General features: G+C 38.4%; 1 long non-coding RNA gene across 1 annotated transcript; it reads right to left on the bottom strand.

Moving 5' to 3' along the window:
* Nucleotides 1–2,018: 2,018 nt before the first annotated feature.
* On the bottom strand, nucleotides 2,019–5,366 carry LOC129841406 (uncharacterized). The gene is made up of 3 exons (XR_008757318.1): nucleotides 4,854–5,366; nucleotides 4,423–4,739; nucleotides 2,019–2,438 (listed from the first exon to the last, which is right to left on the bottom strand). It is a non-coding gene; the product is annotated as an uncharacterized LOC129841406 (long non-coding RNA).
* Nucleotides 5,367–6,360: the final 994 nt, after the last annotated feature.

The raw sequence follows: 6,360 nt of genomic DNA, 5'->3' as shown, positions 1-6,360 counted from the left end.
AGACTAGACATAACATAGTAAATGTAAATCCAGACAACAAAATTTGTATGATATGTTACGTTCGGTATGGTTACATAAGACATAAGACAGATGGTTACTTAAGGCAAAAATGAAAATAGGGTGGCTGGGTAAGTGTATAACACAAATGTCTAGCAAACCAAGGGTTGTGACTTCAAATCCCATCACAGACAACTTTAACATCATATCTAATTAGGAACTTTTCAACTACTTACTACTTTTTAGCTAAGTTGCACTACTTAGGATGTTAGCTAAACCTTCCCCTAACCCTTTAACCTAACTCCTAAACTTAACCCTAACCCCTAGCCTAGCTAACATTAGCCAGCTAGCTACTTACATACAGAATCAGACGAAATGCTCTGAGACCAGGTTGGTTTAGGGGAAAGATTATAGCAAATTCCTGACTGTCCTCAAAAGGCTTTTTTGAGGCCTCTGTGATGTTAATGGCATAGGCTACAGTAGACTATTCATGTGATACCGCAAAGGTAAAAGTACAACAAATGGACTTCACTTCAATGGCTTAAATGATGATCATAAGTGGACAATTACATTGACCATATAACTGTAATCTCTTTTTTCTTCTTAACATGTGAAGAGAGAACCAATTTTAAATAGCAACCTGGGATCCAACACTGAAAGACATTTTGAGAAGAAAAAAAAGACTACATGTAAGTGTGGACACAGCTGTCCAGTCACACAAGTACAAGGAATGATTGTTGAGACAGAAAAAAACTGTTCACAGACAGAAAAAATATACATATTTTATCTCCCCTGAGGGAAGTCCTATCTCAGGAGAATTCCTATTCACCCACCTACTGTAGGGAAATGTAGCACGTTTTTACAGTACACCAAGGTCCATGTTATGAATTGACATAAGGTTTTCATGTTTTTCTTAGTGACAATAGGGGAAGATAAGTTGATCGAGAGGAAACTAAAATGGGGTGAATCTCAAATGTTTCTTGATTCCTCGAATCCTTGATTATTTGCCTCTTCCTCAAAACACATTTGATGAAAAGATCCAAGTGGTGGAACCTAGAATCTTCTCCTCCAATGTGTTTTGAGAAAGACACTATCAGTGGTGGAAAAGTGCCCAATTGTCATACTTCAGTAAAAGTAAATATACCTTAATAGAACATTACTCAAATAAAAGTGAAAGTCATGTAAAACCCTACTTGAGTAAAAGTCTAAAAGTATTTGGTTTCAAATATACTTAAGTATCAAAAGTAAATGAAATTGCTAAAATATTAAAATATAACTAAAAGTAAAAATATAAAAATGTTAAATTCCTTATATAAAGCAAACTAGACGGCATCATTTTTTAATTGTATTCACGGATAGCCAGGGGCATGCTCTAACACTCAGACATAATTTACAAACAAAGCATTCGTTTAGTGAGTCTGCCAGATCAGGGGCAATCGGGATGCTCAGTGCTGCTAAGTATTCAAAATGTAACGAGTACTTTTGGGTGTCAGGGAAAATGTATGGAGTAAAAAGTACATAATTTTCTTTAGGAATATAGTGAAAAGTTGTCAAAAATATAAATAGTAAAGACAGGGGTGGAAAGTCCTGTAAAATCCTACTCAAGTAGAACTACTATTACTTTAATGAAATTGTAATCAAGTAGAAGTAAAAGTACAGGTGTAAAAAAACTACTAAAGTAAAAGTAAAAAGTAGCACATTTAAAAAGTACTCAAGAGTAAAAGTTACTAAGTTACTTCTAAAATAATTTGCTATTTAAATTTGGATGGTTATTTTTTTTCTCCTTTTACAAGAATGGAAGTTCATGTGAAAAAGGTGTGCCAATTGAATGCAAGCTTCACACACAAATTAATATCATTTTTTTTTTTTTTACTTTTCTATATACTACTGTATATGTAATATTGTTGACATGTAATGCTTGACAGGCTAAATGTTCCATAAAACACCAGAAAATAACCAACAAGATAAGATCCAGCACAACTGATTTTAATATTAAATCTTCAACTTTACATGTACAAACGTTCAAAGGAATGTTCAAAAGGCATATTTTTAGTGGAACTACCTATCGAACACTTAACTCACTTCACTTTCCTCTGAATTTGCCATTCAGTTTCAGTAAGAACTGATTTTCTAAGTTAATTGAGCCTATCCTGGCTCGCTTTGCAGTGAAGAGCAGTCCAGCACAGCTAAAAAGACGTTCACAGGCGGCAGATGCAGGCAGGCCTGTGTTGAGTTTGAGGGACAACTTCTTTATGTACGGAAACAAATGAAGTAAATCAATTTTGTCCGATGGAATAGAAAGATACCCATCCAGCTCCCCTGTACCTTCTGACCGATTGTCAGTGATGAGAAGAAATCCTCTTCATCAGATGAATGCTGCCTTAGATGCTCAGTCTTGTCCTGTGTGATTGTGTCAAGATGATTCTTCAGGTACGCCAAACCTGTACATTGGAAACAAAACGACATTCACACATTCAGTGTTTCAGCAAACTCTGTTGTATGTGGCTGGCAACACAATCACATTATTGGCATTGCAATAGCTCTAACAGACTTACACACTTGTTATTCTCAGATACTGAGATAGGTCTGAATGTATTTGAACAACTCAAATCTAACAAATTCTTTAATGTTGAGGTGAGTCCATGTCTGGCTGTACCCAGACATAGTTACAGTTGAAGTCAGAAGTTGACATACAGTTAGGAGTCATTAAAACTCGTTTTTCAACCACTCCACAAATTTTTGTTAACAAACTATAGTTTTGGCAAGTCGGTTAGGACATCTACTTTGTGCATAACACAAGTCATTTTTCCAACAATTGTTTACAAACAGATTATTTCACTGTATCACAATTCCAGTGGGTCAGAAGTTTACATACACTAAGTTGACTGTGCCTTTAAACAGCTTGGAAAATTCCAGAAATTATGTAATGGCTTTAGAACATTCTGATAGGCTAATTGACATCATTTGAGTCAATTGGAGGTGTACCTGTGGATGTATTTCAAGGCCTACCTTCAAACTCAGTGCCTCTTTGCTTGACATCATGGGAAAATCAAAAGAAATCAGCCAAGACCTCAGAAAGAAATAGCTGACCTCCCACAAGTCTGGTTCATCTTTGGGAGCAATTTCCAAACACCTGAAGGTACCACTTTCATCTGTACAAACAATAGTACGCAAGTATAAACACCATGGGACCACGCAGCCATCATACCGCTCAGGAAGGAGATGCATTCTGCCTCCTAGAGATGAACATACATTGGTGCGAAAAGTGCAAATCAATCCCAGAACAACAGCAAAGGACCTTGTGAAGATGCTGGAGGAAACCGGTACAAAAGTATCTATATCCACAGTAAATCGAGTCCTATATCAACATAACCTGAAAGGCCGCTCATTAAGGAAGAAGCCACTGCTCCAAAACCGCCATAAAAAAGCCAGACTACGGTTTGCAACTGCACATGGGGACAAAGATCGTACTTTTTGGAGAAATGTCCTCTGGTCTGATGAAACAAAAATAGAACTGTTTGGCCATAATGACCATCGTTATGTTTGGAGGAAAAAGGGGGATGCTTGCAAACTGAAGATCACCATCCCAACCATGAAGCACGGGGGTGGCAGCATCATGTTGTGGGGGTGCTTTGCTGCAGGAGGGACTGGTGCACTTCACAAAATAGATGGCATCATGAGGCAGGAAAATTACGTGGATATATTGAAGCAACATCTCAAGACATCAGTCAGGAAGTTAAAAGCTTCGTCGCAAATGTGTCTTCCAAATGGACAATGACCCCAAGCATACTTCCAAAGTTGTGGCAAAATGGCTTAAGGACAACAAAGTCGAGGTATTGGAGTGGCCATCACAAAGCCCTGACCTCAATCCCATAGAAAATTTGTGGGCAGAACTGAAAAAGTGTGTGCGAACAAGGAGGCCTACAAACCTGACTCAGTTACACCAGCTCTGTCAGGAGGAATGGGCCAAAATTCACCCAACTTATTGTGGGAAGCTTGTGGAAGGCTACCTGAAACGTTTGACCCAAGTTAAACAATTCAAAGACAATGCTACCAAATACTAATTGAATGAATGTAAACTTCTGACCCACTGGGAATGTGATGAAAGAAAAAAAGATGAAATACATCATTCTCTCTACTATTATTCTGACATTTCACATTCTTAAAATAAAGTGGTGATCCTAACTGACCTAAGCCAGGGAATTTTTACTCAGATTACATGTCAGGAATTGTGAAAAACTGAGTTTAATGTATTTGGCTAAGGTGTATGTAAACTTCCAACTTCAACTGTATATGCAAAGGTTATTGTCCAGCACCTGTAATGCAATTTAAATAACCAAAACAATTAAAGAAAAGACTCAAAGACCAAAAGATATCATCATATGGACAATGAGGTTAAAACCTTTTGGAGTAAAGAAATCATACCGGCTGTGATGACATCAGCTTTGTCAGTCCAACACATCTTGAACTTTGGCAGAAGGATTGCAGCAGCAATAAGCTGTGGCTCCTCCATCATTTCTCCAAATCGCTTTTGGAGACCGTTCTGAATGGCTCTGATAAGTGGTAGGCACATTTGGCAAGATGCTTCCAGCCTTTGAGGTTAAGTTTTTAGTAAGAAGATCACTGGCAGCAGCCACCCCATATCTGTGTTGGTCTCAGACTGTAGAATGTTCAAAGCTGAGACCAAAGGCTTCATCACTTTGCAGTACTCATTCAATAAGGACATTTCTGCCAGGCTCAACCTGAAAGATAAGGTAAATGTAATACCTCTTAGAATTCTAACATTTCATGGACAATAAATATTACTGTAACAGGAAAACATTACATTTAAATTGATTCAAAGAATTGCTACTCACAGTTTCACTTTTAATTCTTCACACACATTTCTTATGGCATCCTCCCCCTTCTCTTGTATGATATGTGCGATACTCTCCACAGCCAGGTAAGTTGAGTGTTTGATTTGGATGGATCAACTGCAGTTTGCACTCATTCTCTACAACTTCAGCAGCTAAGGTTGACCGGCCCGTTTTATTCCACATGGCTTGGCATTTGGCAAAAGACCACCTGGACAACCTTTTGTAGCTATCACCATTTGTTTCTGCCAACACAGAATCTGTTGTTGCAATGAGGTTCAGCAGGTGACATGCACACCATCAATGCTGAGGGAGTTGATATTCCTGGCCACTGTAATTTTCCAAGATGGAATAGGTGTCTTGGTATTCAACCTGCTCTGCTGGCTCTTCAGCATCTGGGTCTCGGTCTGCTGACTCGACTACCTGGCTCTGCTCACCAAAAACATTTGATCCACTGTCTGTTGTGGTTCCTTGGTTTGTTTGTGGTTGAAGAGGTTAGCATATTGTAGTTTGTCATCTTTAATGGATGTTTCCTATGTGGACAAAATTATTGCATCAATCTGGGCAAAATGCACTGCACCTGTACATAGCCGATCCAACTACCTCATCCCCATACTGTTATTTTATTTATTTTGCTCCTTTACACCCCAGTATCTCTGCTTGCACACTCATCTTCTGCACATCTATCACTCCAGTGTTTAATTGCTATATTGTAAATATTTCACCACTATGGCCTATTTATTGCCTTTACCTCCCTTATCCTACCTCATTTGCACACACTGTGTATAGACTTTTCCTATTGTATTATTGACTGTATGTTTGTTTATTCCATGTGTAACTCTGTGTTGTTGTTTGTGTTGCACTGCTTTGCTTTATCTTGGCCAGGTCTCAGTTGTAAATGAGAACTTGTTCTCAACTAGCCTACCTGGTTAAAAAAAGGTGGGGGGGAAAAAATGTATATAGCCTGACCAGTTTGGTTTTATACAAATTAACTTAAACCAGCACATAAAGTGCAATCTCTAAGTATTTGGGCAATGACAACATTTTTGTTTTGGCTCTGTATGTCACGTTCCTGACCTGTTTTCTGTTGTTTGGTATGTGTTTAATTGGTCAGGGCGTGAGTTTTGGGTGGGTAGTCTATGTTATGTGTTTTCTATGTTGGGTTAATGGGTTGCCTGGTATGGCTCTCAATTAGAGGCAGGTGTTTGGCGTTTCCTCTGATTGAGAGTCATATTAAGGTAGGTTGTTTCACATTGTTTGTTGTGGGTGGTTGTCTTCCGTGTCAGTACATGTTACCACACGGGACTGTTTTCGGTTTGTCTGTTCCTGTTCGTGTGTTCTTCGTTTCATGTAAGTTCGTAAGTTTAGGTCTGTTTAGTTCGTTTTGTTATTTTGTTTTCTAAAGTGTTATTTTGTGTTTCGTCGTTTGTCTAATAAATCATTATGTCCACATACCTCGCTGCGTGTTGGTCTGATCCATGCTCCTCCTCATCCGAGGAGGAGGAATATG

Source organism: Salvelinus fontinalis, chromosome 42 (genome assembly GCF_029448725.1).
Source record: "Salvelinus fontinalis isolate EN_2023a chromosome 42, ASM2944872v1, whole genome shotgun sequence".
Classification (NCBI taxonomy): Eukaryota; Metazoa; Chordata; class Actinopteri; order Salmoniformes; family Salmonidae; genus Salvelinus; species Salvelinus fontinalis.
Note: the sequence above shows the minus strand (reverse complement) of the source record. Positions and strands in the feature narration are given on the sequence as shown.